This window comes from Hippocampus zosterae, chromosome 11, assembly GCF_025434085.1.
Source record: "Hippocampus zosterae strain Florida chromosome 11, ASM2543408v3, whole genome shotgun sequence".
NCBI lineage: Eukaryota > Metazoa > Chordata > Actinopteri > Syngnathiformes > Syngnathidae > Hippocampus > Hippocampus zosterae.
The window spans coordinates 3,899,520-3,915,973 of record NC_067461.1 but is presented as its reverse complement, the minus strand read 5'-3'; the positions used below and the strand labels follow the sequence as shown (position 1 = coordinate 3,915,973).

The window sequence follows — 16,454 nt, the reverse complement described above, 5'->3', positions numbered from 1 at the left end:
CACTATTTCCGATCACAGATTATGTTTTACCACTGCCAGTGTCAAATTATACTGTCGTTCTCATGCAATTATTAGTAATGTACGTTATAAGAAAATGCTGTTTGGCACTGCACACAAGCCCACAAGTCAGCACTTTCTGGCACTGGCTTTCATAATGACCACTTTTATGTGGCTCATAATATTAGCCTATAGGTTTGTGAAATTGGGGCATGAATACTACGCCTTCATTTTAACATCTTAAGTGTGATACTGCAAATATTTATGTCTTTTTTTTCTTTCGGAAACATTTTAAAGGTGCTCTGCTAGGAGTTTTTGAATGATTCCCAACATGTTGCGGGACAAAATTTTCCACGGCAGGTCGTTAAAATATCTAAATAAGCCAAGTACGGCTATAACATTTTCATAGTTTGTACATAGAAACGAATGATAAAGAACACATGAAGTGCGAAGTGCACTTCCCCTGAGGGATGCTGAAGGACTTCATGGGAGGTGCAGTAGTTTAAGCAAAACACGTTTTTGAACCTGATGACCTCCGGTCAGACACTTAAAAAAATGCAGTTAAACTGATATGTTGATTGAGAAATTATGGGTACTTTTATGCTTAAGTGGACACAGCACTAGTCTAATAATCATCACAATGGGTATGGTGTAAATATGTGGACAGTGAACAGCTGCATGCATATTGAGCATTCATGAATTCACCTGTGGGAGGTGTGGCTCCTTTAGTTCACACGAGTTTTGCCAAAGTAGGACGAAACAAGGCATCAGCACCAGTGTCATCTGGAACAACATTTAGGCAGAACATCATTAAACTATCTGTGAGTGCCAGTTCATGTTGTCGCTGTGTGGATCCGGAGGTCACAGGTCAGTTTCTTTGCATGACTATCTGTATGTCAGTGCTCAATGCTAAGGCGATGTATGTCAGATAGCGTCAGACAATAATTCATATTTTTTTTATCTACAGTGTGTGCATATCTATCTATCTATGATGCAATCATGGACGTTATGGGCAAATTTGACCGCAGATAGTGCGAAAGTAAACTTGTAAAAAAAGCTGCCTTGATGGAGTAGCAAAGGACGCGGAGGGCCAGACGGGTAATGTAAATCCAGAGGGAGGACCACAATGGAGCGTACCACCTCGGCGGGGGTGACTAACTTTTGGTTACGCCATCCTTAAATCGTTCGTTGCCATTAAATATAAAGTCCATGTTTGAGTTTACTATATTTAAATTGTTTGTTATGATACGGGCTGTTTGTTTAGTGTTTTAAAAGCATTTCGTTTATTAACCAGCAGCGACTCATCTCACCTATCTCCCTACTCGGACATCTTTTCGGTCGCCCATCTAAAAGCAAAGAGCCGCTCCAAGTTTTCAGCAGCTCGCAGTCTCCCTCCGCTCCACTCGCGAGGCAGGCCGGCTGCCTTGGAACTTTTTCTAGCTTCCTCTCGTCTTCTCACCTATCCTACCCCCCCAAGAAAGATGTCCTAAATCAAGGAGAAGACGAGCCTCTGCTGGCCAGGTAGTCATGACACCCAATCGTGAGAACGTATGTGTGTGTGTGTGTATATATGTATGTATGTATATATATACATATATATATATGCGTGTAGTACGTGTACTTTTGCAGGATTTTGTCATTTTAAGAGTGAAAACATTCTTACAAGTTTACAAGTTGTGTGTTTTGGCTTCTTCTGTGCAGAGTATTCGTTATACAGCAGCTTTTTCAAAGCCTTTCTGTCTTGGTGTTCTCTAAGGGTCATGATTAACTGTTATTAGTTCCAGTGTGTGTGTGTGTGTGTGTGTACGTGTGAGTGTGTGTGGTGTTGCATGCATGAACAACCTGTCGCTGCATGTGTTAAAGCATGCATTGCATCGACGTGTGGTCACAATCAAGCTTCATGTGCGTGACACACACACACGACTACGCATTTGATAAATCGCTTCAAGTTCATGTCCTAGTACGCTTTTTCTCCTAACTTGAAAGACGGTTCAGCGCGCTAGTAGAACGGCTGTCTTACTAGTAGCATTGTTTTCCACTACTAGCTACTGTGTAAGTTTTCTAAACACGAGCAGGACAACTGTGGTAAATAAGTAAAACAACTACGTGTTACTATTGAGGCAAAACTCTGTAGGAGTGGACATCTGCACATTACTCGTACTGCTAGCTTTAGTGTTAGATGTTAACGTGTAGAGTTTTGTATGCCACAGTTGTCCTACTTGTGAGGACAAAGAGCATACTAGTACAGTACGTGCACCATAGGATGGATTTCACAGTTCCTAGATCGAGACAATTCAACACACGGGTAGAACGACTTGTATGTAATAGTGGATTGACTGTCTTATGTTTTTCCACTGCTAGTGTTACTTTTGGCCTACTTTGGCAACAAAATCTTACTAGTAAGCTATTGTGCCATAGTAATAACACTATTACTACTACTAGTAGGCATGTGTCACCCAGTTGTAGCTTTGTGGGCTAGTAGCACCAAAATGAGATCCAGTTTAAGGTCCATGTACTCTGTGTTCTCACTATTAAGACAATTGAGCGCACTAGTAGAATGGCAATGGCGCACTAGCAGAACAACTCTTTTGGGTCATGTTTTTCCTCTTTTGACCTAAAGTATAAGCACATAACTAAACCTTACCCGTAAACCACTGTAGTAACACTAATAAGACAAAGTTGTTGGCTCGTAGCCTTATGGACCCTACTAGTAGCACCAACATTCCCGCTAGTAGTGTTGCGGCACTAAAATCATGTGCTTAATTGTAATGGTATGCAGAAGTTGTCCACTTGTCAACCCCTATTGCTTTACTAGTACGGAAATACCCGTAGCGCACAACTGTCAACTAGTGCAGTATTGCATCAGGAGTAACACGTAGTTGTCCTACTACAATGCAAAAGTTGTGGTGCAGAAACACACACACATGCACACACACTGTGTGTTGTCTTTGTCCTGTGACATGGATGAGTTACTTTTACTCCAGCAGGGAGTTTATTTATTTTTTTTTAGGGGGGTGGAGGGGTGGGTAATCAAGTGCTCGAAAAACAATGGGCCACATTGTTTTCAAGAACTTTTTAAGTCTCTGACGATAGTCACGAAGGCCTCATCGTCACCATATTAACTGTCATGGAAGTCACATTTTACCTCATCTAATAAGAACTTGGCCTTTTTGTAATATAAAACACTCCACATTCGACATCTGTCATGCCTCATACCTAGACAGTCATTAATTTTAGTCGGCAATCACTTGACGTGATGTGTAAAATATTGTGTAAGTGGAAAAAAATGGTTAACTACTGTAATATTAATATGTAAACAAAACATAAAACACTCATTAAACATTAAGAATCATGTTTTACAGGTCATTTTTGATCCACTAGCAAATGGCTATCAGCTAACATTCATTAGTAACCACACTGCCTGGACAGAACATTCTTAACTGTCATTTATGTTTAGCATGTGGCTAACATTAGCTAACATTAGCAAATGAATTCACTGCTTAGACTTCGCCATCTTAAGTACCACCTAAATGTGAACAAAGGTTAACAACTGTGACTGCTTCATTTATAATAATGAAACAGTCACCTCTAATTTTCAAAGCTAACGAGCTAGCTAACAGAAGCAGCCGTTCACATTGTCTGGACTTCGGGAATTGACTCTCATATAAATGCTGTAACATGTCAACCAATGTAATATTAACTTTGCTTTTATTCGAAGCTTGCAAAAGTTGGGACACTTGCAAGTCAAGGTATGTTAACAAGAAAAAACACGTCGTCATTCTAAAATTGGTGTCTCGCTGGCAGTTTTAATAAGACGTTGGGTGTCATCTGATTGGGATTCTCATGTGACTGAAGCAGTTGTGTCATCATGGGACATTTTGCAAGCAGGTTGGCTGCAATGACCTGAAACTGATGATCTGACTGTTTCCCATTCTTGTGCCTGCTCGGAAGTGCTCTTGTATCGCCCGTATGTATTAATGTTGCGCGGTGGTTTGCTTGAACCATGTGGACACGGTCAACAGAGAAACTGGTTGAGCACCAGGGCACCCTAATGGAAATACCTGGAACGGTTGCAGTCCCACTCTTGCAGAGAGGTCTCTTTCTGCAACGTTTGGTCAAATGTTACTAAAAAAAATTAAAAAGTTGACGCCGGGGAAGGTGAAAGATGTCTTGTCACAGAAGACGATACCAGTTTGGCCTTGTGGCAAACCAGCTCGCACTGTCAGGGATGTTCATTTTACACTCATGGGAAAAATGGTAAGATACAAGCAGATTTTCACAGTAATATCCGGCCCCTGTTTGCATTTCCTTTTGCAAGCCTTTTTGTGCAAGTGTCTTGAATGCAGAGTTCCCACGGATGCTTCGACATGTTTGAAAATGTGTTTTCAAAGTTGACACACACACACACACACACACGAAACCAACAGAACTGTAATGTTTTGTTTTTGTTTTTATGTATTATCATCTGATCCAATTGGATTATTGTGTAATTTGCCATGTACGCGTGTTCGACATCACGGAATCGCTTGCATTTTTACTTTGATGTTCTTACTCTTGAACAGTGGAATGTTTTGAAGTCAAACATTTAAAATAAATAAATAAATACAAGCGATACGAAACACGCAGTTGGAATTTTATCTCAGAGAAAATAATGTCATCTGTATAAGGGGCACAAATCTTTGAACTGCATGTGTTACAAGGCACGTTTTAAGTTAGCCTGTAATGTAACATGAAACCTCCTAGCTTTTGTGGCTAGCCAATCGGTGGCTAACAAGGCATTGGCGAGTGGTAAACGACGAAAGTAAAAAAACAAGTCTCATTCTTTAATGAAGCATGACGGACAGGAAGTGGCAGCAAGTCATCCCCCCCGCCCCCCCTACCCCCACTGCCTTATAAGTGTAAATATAAGTAACAACATTTGAGTATGCACCCTTCATTTTGACGAGTTGCATTTGCTTTGTGTGCCTGGGAAGCGAGTCTTGTCTCATGAGGTCGAAACACAGCTTGTGTTGTGGTGTACATTGTTTTTTGTGGTGCTGTGGTCATTGTTGATCTTGGCCTGACTTAAGTATATCAGGAAGTTGAGGTAAATAAATAAAAGCAAGCTAAATAATTTCAAAAGATTTTGGGCCATTTATAGCCTGGACTAATGAAAATATTACATTGGAGTTAGCAGACACATGCCCCAAAAAAATGCTTGTGATTAACTCTTAAACTTCAGCTGTTCTTGATTTGATGGTCATGGTTGGGTTTACTTTTGATTACAGAGGGGGAACACCCCCATCCCCCTTCTCTTTTATAGCAACAGGAACCGATTTAATGACACTTAAATGAAATAGCCATGACATTCGCTAGCCAGAAGCTGAGATGGACTGTTTGTTTGCGGACCAGTTGTGTGGTAGTTACACTTCTTGTCCCTCAGTTAATATGATCTGTGTAATGACCCTAATCATCGCCCCATTTTGTTGCCAAATTAGCCCTGCATTTAATCATCAAATTTCCGATGGAAAACTAGCTTTGACGTCAAGGAAACATTGTGGCAAGCTTCTGGTTCTGACCCGCAGGCCTCTAGGGAGTTGTCTTTTGCTATGGGTTTAAGGGTCATTCAAATGTAGAAGTTTCACTGTAGTTTAGTGCACACGAGTGCAAAAAAAAAAAAGGGGGGGGGGCACAAACCACATCGAGTGCAGCTTGTCACTCAGTGTCAAGTTGTGTGTGCGTGTGCTCAAGTTTGCTGCGTCTCTGTGTTCCATTCTGTCACTTGCAGCTGCATGCCGAGCGAGGCCCTCCTGCACTTTGTGTACAACTCACACAATACACACACGCTGATGTACAATCTGAAGGACCCCCCCACCCCCCCACCCTCCCACCACCACCACTCTCTCTGCCTTTTTTGTCTATCTGTGACTGTGTTGTCTGAGTCTGGCTATTTTCCTGTTTTTCACAGTGAGTGTGTCATTTAGCTTTCTGTTCCCCTCTCACTGACACTCTTTTATGCCTGTGCTGGCCCGTGGCGAAGCGACCAGAGAAAAGTTTGTCCTCCGTGCCTCCATCGCGTGTATTTGTTATGTGTGTGCGTGTCCTCGCGCTTCTCTCCATGTCAGAAGCGCCCTTCTTCCTCTGTGACCTGCAGTCGTAACTACAAACAGTGAAACTCAAACCAATGCGGCTGCGAGGACACTGGAAACGGACACCTCCCACCCTGGTTCTTTTTCTTGTTTGTTCCACTCGTGGTGTGTCTTTGGTCTTCTCATTAACAAGATAGATTGGTGAAAAGAAAAGAAAAGAAAAGAGGACTTCTCATGTCCACCGAGAGAAGCCCCCCCCCCCCCACCCCAAATCCCGAAATACTCTAAAGGGGTGTCAAACTCATTTTAATCACGGGCCAATTTGGAGTTACGTCCTCCCTCGGAGGGCCGTTATGACAGCGGCACCACAAAATTATGACTTGTACACAACAAATTAATAGATTAATAGTTTTGAAATCAGTCAATTCTAATAGTTTTTTCAATTATATTTCAAGTGCCCGGTAGTCCAGTGGTTAGCATGTCGGCTTCACAGTGCAGAGGTACCGGGTTCGATTCCAGCTCCGGCCTCCCTGTGTGGAGTTTGCATGTTCTCCCCGGGCCTGCGTGGGTTTTCTCCGGGTGCTCCGGTTTCCTCCCACATTCCAAAAAAACATGCGTGGCAGGCTAATTGGGCGCTCTAAATTGTCCCTAGGTGTGAGCGTCAGAACGCATGGTTGTTCGTCTCTGTGTGCCCTGCGATTGGCTGGCAACCGATTCAGGGTGTCCCCCGCCTACTGCCCGAAGATGGCTGGGATAGGCTCCAGCACCCCCCGCGACCCTAGTGAGGATCAAGCGGTTCGGAAAATGGATGGATGGATGGATTTCAAGTGAGTCCAAACCGGGTAACAAAATGATTGCAAAATATCAACGTTATTTATTACATGTGACAATTTTGACATTTCGGTACATATTTTAGCAAATTGACACACATGATTTGCTTTTGCGGGCCACATAAAATGACCAGGCAGGCCGGATTTGGCCCCCGGGCCTTGAGTTTGACACCAGTGCTCTAAAAGATGAAAAGCATGCTGGTGAAGTCGTGCTCATTGGCATGAAAATAGCATTTCAGGAATCTGGAAACGCAAATATTTGTCAGCATAAAGTTTTCCTACATGTGTATTTTTTGTGTAAAGTTGGTCGCCAACTACTGGCCTGGCATGCTCACTGCAGAATCTAGAGACATTTTACCACTTCCACGCCGACACCATATTCATTTACAACCCGTCCCTACCAGGTCGCTGTGTAAGTAAGCGACAGGGCGTGTGCATAAAGCGAGCACAAGTGAGCTAACGTGTTATCACGGTGTGCGTGGTTTCAGTGGATTGTCCTAATTTACTCATCAGCCATCACGAGGCAGCGTCGTGTGTTTGTGTATTCAACACTGGCGCCGGCTGGAGCAGCCTCGCCAAATTAAAGCCTCCATTGTGTGGCACACATAGGTTAATTGTCGACGGCCTACATTGAGAAACCTGTTCTGCGCCAGTTATGCAATTTCTTTTGTGCACTGCTCCTATACAGTTAACCTCAAACAGCCTCCCCCTCCTCATACAAAGCTTGACATTTCATATGCGAGAGTTTCGCATGATGCAAGCTCAGACTCGAGAGTCCCGACTTGACGATCCTGCTTTGAATGATTGGGCGGAGGGGACATGTGTCAGTCCAAGTGGCTGGCATGGTTGAGCGGAGATTTGCATGTTGGCAGCTTTTCCATACACCTGCAAAGTGTTTTGCAAACAACATTTGCAACTGCTGAGCTCACCGAAAAGGAGATCGGATCTGCAAATCAGAGATCAACAAAAAGCGCAGGATTTGAAGCGGTGCGGTTAGCCAACACACTTAACGCTTTAAGCTCTTTAAATAAATATTGTTTAATGACCAGAAACATAACTTGATCACTTTGGACAAAATCTTGAGGACACGCCTTTTAAATGGGCAAAATGAGCCGAATGTTGAGCTGCTTCAGAAGAAATTGGCCGACTTCCATGTCATTTCGGTCATCGGTTCTTGGTCTTGGTCTTCTTTTTAATGGGTTTACTTGTATCAATTTGCATTTTGCTCGGATCTTTGAAGGACCGTTTTGAAATAGCCCAAATGATCCCAAAATGGTAGCTTTATATCAAAATGGCCAACATTCATTTTCACAATTTAGTGTAACCTATCTTATCTTATGTGGTTCACACTTGACATAACCCTGGGACAAAAAAGAAGCTGACTTCCCGTGTATTTGTGTTTGTGAGACTTTTTTTTGTGGGTCAGGCCAACCAAGTGCTAAACGAAACTGGCTTCGAGGGCAGAATTTTAAAAAGTTGCGGTGGCTCGAGGGGAACTTGGTGAGTTTCTGAGTATGGCAAAGCCCTCAAAATGGTGATTTATTTGGCTTAACAGCTTAGAAACGCACACGCAGAGGCCACACAGAAAGCCCTGAGCCTTCCTGTACACATCCGTCTTGTTCTTCTCACGATGCCGTGCAGTCAGAGGGTCCTTGGCCGAGCCCCCTCGCGAATGAATGGAAGGGGCGGTGGCATGCCGCTCATGGGATTTTTCTTCTCCAAACAACAATCTTCTCGCTTCACACAACCGTGACATACACGTCATCTTATGTAACTATCTGCGAGGTTTTACGCCGTCGCTTGTTGTTTGTGCTTAGCATACTTGACGCAGGCGCCTCGCCACTTTTAGAGCTGCGAGATTGGGAGCGTTTGCCGGCCAGCGTCTGGTTAGTGTGCACGCAACTGAACGGGCCCCTCGCGGATAATGAAGGAAACCGCAGGCAGGAAAGGCAAAGATTCATAGCGAGGAGTTGGGGGATGGTGTAATTAGCGAGGGAGGTACCTGGTCTATGTAGAGTCCAGGCATGTGGGGGTCACCACGGTTGGGACAAAGGGGGCCCCCCGTGTTACCTCCTCGGACTCAAAAGTAAAACACCTGATCTTGCGCCTGTCAAGCACGTCAGGGCTTCACTTTGAATAATCCCCACTTTGAGACAGGGGTCGCGACCCCCCGAATACATTACACACCACATAGAGGCCTTGTGTTGTGTTTTGCAGCTCGCTGGTTCGCCACGACAGCTTGGCAAACCGCGCGGCGGCGCATGTAACAAACTTTGGGTTTTCATTGTTCTGTTTTGAGGCACCTCACAAGTGCACGAGTGATATCGCGACTTTCGTAATGGTTTCATCAAGTTCGATTTGCGGAGGGCGGGAGACACAATTGTCAATTCTTATGGCTGGTTTGTTTATGAGGGTAATTGGTGACTCTGAATACGAAAAACCTTTATTAGTCTCACAATGGAGAAATTCCCAATTCACAGCAGCAAAGTTAGGAAAGGAAGAAGCAGAACAACAAAATATAGGAGCTGCTGGAAAGGCAGCCACTCTCGCGGCGCCATTTTGAAGTCAAAATAACAAAAATAACACAACACAATACATAGGACACAGACAGTCGTGCAATCTTCACCACTTTTCTGTAACATACACTTTGTTGTCTGAAGCAGTTATAGATGAAAGAGAAGAGGATCAAAGTGTCCTTTCACCAGTGGATCAGCGACGTCATGCTGAAAATGTGCACACGTCTGCTACAAGCTAGGTTTAGAAAGCAAACACGAAGCTGTAGCGTCCATTGACGAAAAGAGATTAGTTCACTTCTCCTGTCCCACGTAATCCGCTTCAAACTCCAAGCTGCGACTCCCAGTTGCATTGGCGCTCACGCTCCTTTCTTCTCATCGTCGGCTGCTCAAGCCTTACATCCATCCAGCCGCAGACCGTTCAACAGCACCAATCTCTCCGCTGAACAAAGTGGGGCTGTGAAAAACGCTGCCCATAACAGGCGCAAGACACAAGCGCCCCAGGACTGTCCAACAACGACAGTCAAATGGCGCCGACATTCCTCCCAGTCAAAAACAGTGCTGGTATACCCATGCTGCCGAGAAGGCGCAACCACCAAGCACCGAGTCTCCTCCTTGATGAATGTCGTGGCCAAAAATGTTGAAAAACAATCCACATCAGCTGCACACGACGCAACAACAAACACAAAGTGACAAAACAAACACACAAAACAAAAAAGCAGGGCTCGTGAGAGCACTTGCCGAAGGCTGCCTACTCGGGCGCCATCTTGACTTCAAAAAATCATCATCGCGTATGAATGACTCTCTCAACAATTCCGAATGTAGCTCCAGATCAAGAGCATTTGATGGTCATTTTGTGTGTCCTACACTTTGGAATAATGGGTTGCCACCTTCTCACCCAGTCTTTTACACACGATCGGTTGAAATCGGAATTGTTCAGTGATTGGCGCGCAGCCGTCTGCCTCGCCCGCACCAGTCAGTCTGTGGTGGGCCAGAACTACTGTACTCATTTCATGACTCAAAATGCTGTCAATTAGCGCAATCGGTAAACAACCATCAACAGTGAAGATCCAACTTCTGTGAGCAAGCGCTCAAATTTGGCAAGGGATTAAATAAATATTTAGCCCTCTCTACATTACAGGGGATCGAAACAAGAGCCGTTTACAAAACTTCTGCCATGACCCAAATAATACCTCGGTTTTAATTGACACTGTCATGTTTTGGGCAACGTATTGGACACAACCCTCCGGATGATGCCGTGAAGTTAAGAAATGCATCGTGGTTAAAAACTCTTCTGAATGTGATGACCGCAAAGGAATTCACATCCTCGCGCTGCACGGGAAAAGTGTTCCCATTTGTGTCTTGGCTCTTTGTGCTCCCTCAGCACTGAGAAGTACAGCTGGACTTTTTAAAGGTTGATTCTCAAGCACATCATTGATTAAATGACAAGTAAAAATGATCTTGGCCTCATTGTTTGACTACTTGTGAAGATGGAGTGAGTGTTCCGGGGGGGCCGATGTAACCCCCTCTCTACCCGCCTGGATACTAGGGGTGATGGTCTGAGCCTTCAGTGGTATGTCTTGACCTCTCTAGGAACCATCTTTATGACCCGCACCTCACGGCTGGTGAGTGAGGTGGCTGCGAGTTCACTCTGAATGGATGGTCCACCCTGCGGACTTGGAAGGATACTAATGGCTCCCACTTGCGTACCGCCAAAAACAGCCACTTGTGCTCGAAACTTTTGTTTTTGTTGCTCTTATTTCGATTCCATGACAACATTCTGGTAACTGCCGAGCATTTGCCAGAAACGGTCTGGCACATTCCTGTGATTGTAACACATTCTAGGAACTATCGAACATGTTCCAGTAACCTGTCCTGTACATTCTGTAACACACCCTGGTAATTTTATGTTTCGGTAATGATCGAGGGAACTGTTTGCTATTCCAGCAAATGTTAAACTGCGCTAACTGCTTAGCGTGCCGCAGTAACCGTCCAATGCGTTCCGCTAACTGTCTAGTACATTTTGCTAACTGCCTAGCATGTTCCTGGTAATTGCCTTACACACTCTAATAAGTGTCTAGTACATTGTGTTACATGTGTCGCTTATTCCAGCAACCAAAACAATCGGGGTAACTGTATAGCACATTATGGTAAATTCTTAACACATTTTCATAACACCCTAACGCGTTCTTTAAAATGTCTAATTCACTCTTGTATCTGTCTAGCACTTTATGGTCACTATGGTAGTTTTGTTTGTTTTGTCCCCCGCCACCCACTGGCTGCAGCCACCGATCAAAGTCTTAACACCAGATACGTTCTGCACAAGTATGCAGTAGGTCAAGCCAATCGCCGATGGGCACAAAACACCCTCCTGAGAGAGCTTCACAGGACCCCAAATAGGCGGCTATTGACCGGCCCGCACAACTCTGAGCTCAGGCAAGGAGCCACATTATCTTAGCTGCCCTTTGCAGTGCCCTCCCCAGTCTCTTGCTCTTTATGAGCCAAGAGCCGCTGTCTGCACTCTTGCCCGGCGTACACAAATCCGACTGGAATTACCACTCGATTTGATGAGGCCCAATTGAATCTGGAGCGATCTAGCGGTAGATTTGTTCCCATTTAGTGATGAAGCTTCCCTTCAGTTTAGCTCTAATCTGACGTGATGTAACAGCGAGCAGCCCTGACATCCTTTGCAAAGCCAGACAAGAAACGGGACTGTTATATACTGTATATAATTTGATTTATTTGGTAATACAGGTCATCGTAAGCTTATGTGGAAGTGAACAAACCAAATTTTTGAGGCTAGTATGAACGTTTGCAACAGCCGTTGTTTATCTCTTGAAACATGCGGTTGCGTTACTTAGAAATTCGGTGTGAAGTGTTGCGCTCGTGGCCAGAAACCATATAAAGAAGTCAAGTTATGTGGAAGTGAACAAACCAAATTTTTGAGGCTAGTATGAACGTTTGCAACAGCCGTTGTTTATCTCTTTTGAAACATGCGGTTGCGTTACTTAGAAATGCGCGAAGTGTTGCGCTCGTGGCCAGAAACCATATAAAGAAGTCAAGAATAATGTTTGCCCCCCCGCCCCATCGATTGTTTAAGTTACTGTAACAAGAAAATGCATACAGTATCACTCTTATTTATTACAACTGAGAATTAGAATTTTTTTGAAGAGGTTTCAGCGAGCATGATGAAAGTTTTCATTTTTGCTTTGCTTTCGTGGACCACATAAAATTATGTGGCGGGCCATATCTGGCCCCCGGGCCTTGAGTTTGACATTTGTGGTCGAGCAGATTTGAACAATTGCCGAGCATTTATCTTTTAAATATAATTTTGTTATGGTAAGGAAAACCATATTCACGTGGATACCCCATTCCCCCTCACCCCCTTTACACCGTGTGGCAAACCAACACGAAAGAGTGAGCATTCGGTGTCATCGGTAGCGAAGGAGAGGAGAGGATCATTGACGAGCTAGCTGAAGTAATCCGTCGTCACCGGAGTATGGGCTCACGACACTTCTTTCACCATTGGGGTCTGGTTTCTCTATCATGGCGAGCCGCTTCATTAAGTAAGCATGGCTCGGGGCTTCTGATTTGTACCCTGCCCTCTCCCATGACCCCCTGCTTGCCAGTCATTACACACACACGCTCGCACCCTCGAACACAGTTGGCTTAAAGACAGACACGGCATGTCCAGTCGTACAATAGCTAATAAACTCCTGCATGTCACCGTCTTGCTCCCCAACTCCTGCACTAAAACCCACTTGTTGGCCTCGCCCATTACTCAATGTCAGTCCTAATCAGACAAAGTAATAGTACACCGATCAGATAGAACATTCCCGTTCTTTACTCCCAACACGAAGGCTAGCACAGGCTTTATTTTCCTGCGAGGGGCCCAGTTGTGCTCCACTGATTTTTTTCCCCCCTTCTTCTTCATCTTGGGATAAATACAGCTAATTGGAGTGTAACACATGGTGGTAAGCGTCTAAAACACTCCAGCAAGTGCCCTTCGGTAACTGACGAGTGCATTCCTGGAATTGTCTAGCACGTTTTGGTAACTGTTAAAATGTTCCATCGCGGTCGAATATGTTCCAGCAACTGTCTGGCACGTACCAGTGATTTGGCCATTCCGCTAACTGTCCGGCACATTGCGGCAAGTGTCAGGAACATTCTGGTAACTCCCGAGCAAAATGTTCACTGTTTTACATGTTCCCGTCGCCGTCGACCTGGTAAATATCTAACACGTTAAGGTAGCTATTTAACATGTTCCGGTATGTGTCCTCCACTCTCTGGTTACTGTCTAGGACACTCCGGTGATAGTATAACACATTCCGGCAACTGCCTAGCATTTGTGTCCAGTTGCACAATAGGTGAAAAAAGGAGATCGCTCCTCTTTCAAAAAGAAACACAAGGCATATGCAGGAATAGGTGTTACGATTGTATTATTGCCCACGTTTTATGTTGTGTTGTTTTTATTTTCTGTTAAAATGTTTGGTAAAGCGCTTCGTTGCAACTGCAGCTGTTGTGAAAGTGCTATCTAAGTCAAGATGTATTGTATTGTAAAACGCCACGCCCCGCAACATTCGCACGAAAACCCACTCGTGGGTCTCGCCCATTACTCACTGTCTGTCCAAATCAGCCGAAGTAATCGCACACCGCTCAACAAAAAAAAAATTCCCGTTCTTTACTCCAAACAAGAAGGCTAACACGGGCCCTCTATTCCCGCGAGAGGCCCCGTTGTGCTCCACTGACTTTCCGGGATAAATGGAGCTAATGGGAGTCATATGCTGGCAGTTGGTTTAGGCCTCGCCAAAGTAAAACATTTTGAGTGTGGTCTTGGGGTTGCAAGAGATGACATGGAAAGTAACACAAGCCGGTATTGAAATCTGTGTGCGGAATACCTAATCTCGCACTGGCGTGTTTTATAAGTGTGGCAACCTCCGCTCAACGTGTACAGGTAGGCACGTTACGCAGGCGGACATGCCAACGCCATTAGCTTGGTGTGGGTCTCTTCCCGAAAGCAATTAAAATGACAAAATATATAAAAATTGCCACTCTAGCTTATGTTCAGATTTTCCATCTTTGTCCATCCGGTGAGACCACAGTTCCCCATTCAAAGTTGAAGTGAGAATTTCCCTGATAAGCAGAAGTTACTTTTGATGTAAAAAAAAATATTTGTATATTCATTCAAATAATTTTAAATTTGTTCACCAAACGGCACAATTTTTTTACCCACATTCAAAGCATTCATTCATTCATTCATCTTCCGAGCCGCTTGATCCTCACTAGGGTCGTGGGGGGTGCTGGAGCCTATCCCAGCTGTCTCCGGGCAGTATAGGCGGGGGACACCCTGAATCGGTTGCCAGCCAATCGCAGGGCACACAGAAACGAACAACCATTCGCACTCACACGCCTGCCACGCATGTTTTTGGAATGTGGGAGGAAACCGGAGCACCCGGAGAAAACCCACGCAGGCCCGGGGAGAACATGCAAACTCCACACAGGGAGGCCGGAGCTGGAATCGAACCCGGTACCTCTGCACTGTGAAGCCGACGTGCTAACCACTGGACTACCGGGCCGCCCCACATTCAAAGCATGCCGCAAATATTTTACATCTTTTATGTTATACTGTAAATGAGATTTTGGTGCGGCTTTGCACTTTTATGTTAATTTAGGGATTATAGGCATTCTTAAGATATACTGTACATCAAAATAGATCTGTCAAATTCAAGCGGTACTCATTCATCTAAACCAAAATGACTTAAAAAAAAAACAAAAATCGAAGGGTTAACCTCTTTTACAGCAACCACAGCTGCTTGCAGCCACAATGTCTGCATGAAACAAACCACACTTCCATATAAGCGCCTTGGACCACATCTTTCGCCATGCCGCCTGTACCCAGGATTGGCCAAATGATTCCCCCCACGTATGCTTCTCCACATGTTTTGGCCGAGGAAGCAGTTTAAGCGTACGTCAGCTTTTAGCTTGAGAAAGTACTCATTTGGCTCCTAAAACAGGATTTTAATGAACGGAAAAATCTGGATGCGTGTTGTGGAAAAGGATGAAGCACTTGTGGCTGTAGGCGTCGTCAAAAAAATCACATGATGTTGGAAGAACGATGTCCTGAACTGCACTGTTAGACCTTCAGGGGGGGACCAGAAGAAGCCCGACTTAAACACACGCGGTTGTCTTGAGTTAAAAAAAAATAAAGCACCTTATAAAATAGCGTCAAACTACAGAGGCTGTTTTGTAAAGGAACAATTGCGAGTCAAATAGCCGACAGCATTACTTAGCCGCTTTAGATGCGTGCGAACTTTTGTTGACTCTGACAAGGAGTTAATGAGTTTATTTATATGCAAAACTGAAACAAATCTTAGCCAAGGAAAACAGACACTAAAATTGTGTGGATTTTGGGCGTTAGTCTTGCTAGATGTCCTCAGCTAAATTTATTGGTTCCTACGTTGCCTTTTTTTATGTTACAGAACAGTGCTGTTTGTCTTTATTTAGAAGCACATAAATGTATTTTTAATTTTATTTGTTTTCGGGGCCGGAACGGATTAATGGCATTTTTATTCATTTAAGTCAGGGGTGTCCAAACTTTTTGCCAAGGGGGCCAGATTTTATGTGGTAAAATGTCGGGGGCCAACCTTGGCTGACATTCTTTACATTGAACAACAATATTGTTCAACAAATTTTAGTAAGCCAGTCTATTTCACATTTCCATTTTTATTTTAATTTCAACAATCTTAAGAATTTCTTTTGGTTCATTTGAAACAGGTATATCACATGCAACTGCTTATTCACATGACTTTTTCCTAAACAGAAGTCTCCAGAGTGCAAATTGATTGATTTGAAACATAAAATGCATCACCATGACTTTTCAATAGTCACAAAACCTTTGACTCGAACAACAGGGAAATGAACAAGCAATACACATATCCAGAACTGCAAGGATCATTTGAAATATGACATATCAGTCAATATAAACACGGAGTGATGTCTTGTTAACTCGTGAGTGATGCCCTCTAGTGTCTAAATGCTATTACTCA

General features: G+C 44.1%; 1 protein-coding gene and 1 long non-coding RNA gene across 3 annotated transcripts in view; one reads left to right on the top strand and one right to left on the bottom strand.

Annotated features, from left to right (window-relative positions):
• LOC127610597 (uncharacterized) overlaps nucleotides 1–16,454 on the bottom strand; it is a 157,899-nt gene that overhangs the window by 14,840 nt on the left and 126,605 nt on the right. The window lies entirely within an intron of this gene.
• Nucleotides 1,353–16,454, top strand: part of LOC127610574 (protein FAM53B-like) — a 31,321-nt gene continuing 16,219 nt past the window's right edge. For both annotated transcript variants that reach the window (XM_052080885.1, XM_052080884.1), the window contains exon 1: nucleotides 1,353–1,518. The gene's annotated coding sequence lies outside the window, so the exon portion shown is untranslated. The remainder of the gene's footprint in view (nucleotides 1,519–16,454) is intronic.